We start from the raw sequence: 1,113 nt of genomic DNA on the forward strand, positions 1-1,113 counted from the left end.
AGATCAAATTTAACTTCCGGGATCACTGACCTCAGACCCATTATTTTGTGATAATGGTCTTCATGTTCTTTGGTTGAGAACTTCTCTTGATTCCAAAGATTCTTTGGATTATTCTCTTTCTTTCCTCTTAAATTGGTTTGTTTTCCCTTGGGAGCCATGATGTTGATGAATTTTGGCTTAGTGATCACGGAAAAGCACACCAAACTTAGAGGTTTGCTTGTCCTCAAGCAAAAGAAAGGAAAGAAGAGAGAGAGGAGAAGAGCAAATTCGAATGGTGTGGGGGAATGAGGAGGCCGAACGTGTTTTTATAAGGGGGGAGGAGATTTCGAAAAAATTGAAAGGAGAATTGAGAAGATATGGAGAGAATTTGAGAGAAGGGTGAGTTTTTGAACAAGATTTGGGATTGATTTGAGAGGGATTTGAAGAATGATTTTGATTTTTGAAGATTTGAAGGTGAATGATGAAAGGTTGAAATGTGTTTATGTAGAAAAGTATGGGTCAAATTTTTGAACAAGATTTGGGATTGATTTGAGAGAGATTTGAAGAATGATTTTAATTTTTGAAAATTTGAAGGTGAATGATGAAAGTTTGAAATATGTTTATGTAGAAAATTATGGATCAAAACAGGAAAATTTGAAAAAAAATTTTAATTAGAAAGCAAAATCTCTGTCCCCACCTTTCTAGCATTAAACACCTAGAATGGTATCCACTCTGGCGTTTAACGCCCAAATGTTTGGCCATTGTGGGCGTTTTGCTAAACGCCCAGGATACTGTACACCTGGCGTTAAACGCCCAGAATGGTGCCCATTCTGGCGTTTAACGCCCAAAATGGCACCTTTACTGGCGTTAAACGCCGAGAATGGTGCCCATTCTGGCGTTTAACGCCTAAAATGCCCCTTACTGGCGTTTTTTCGCCAGTAAGCTCTTTTTCTCTGCTTTTTGAGCTGAATCCTTCTGTAACTCTGTGAATTCCTTCATTTTTGATACTTGCCTTTGTAAAAACAAAACATATAACCTGCTAATGACTGGGTTGCCTCCCAGCAAACGCTTCTTTACTGTCTTTAGCTAGACTTTTACTGAGAATCACTCAAGTCTTAATTTTGAGCATTCTTA

Source organism: Arachis duranensis, chromosome 2 (genome assembly GCF_000817695.3).
Source record: "Arachis duranensis cultivar V14167 chromosome 2, aradu.V14167.gnm2.J7QH, whole genome shotgun sequence".
Classification (NCBI taxonomy): Eukaryota; Viridiplantae; Streptophyta; class Magnoliopsida; order Fabales; family Fabaceae; genus Arachis; species Arachis duranensis.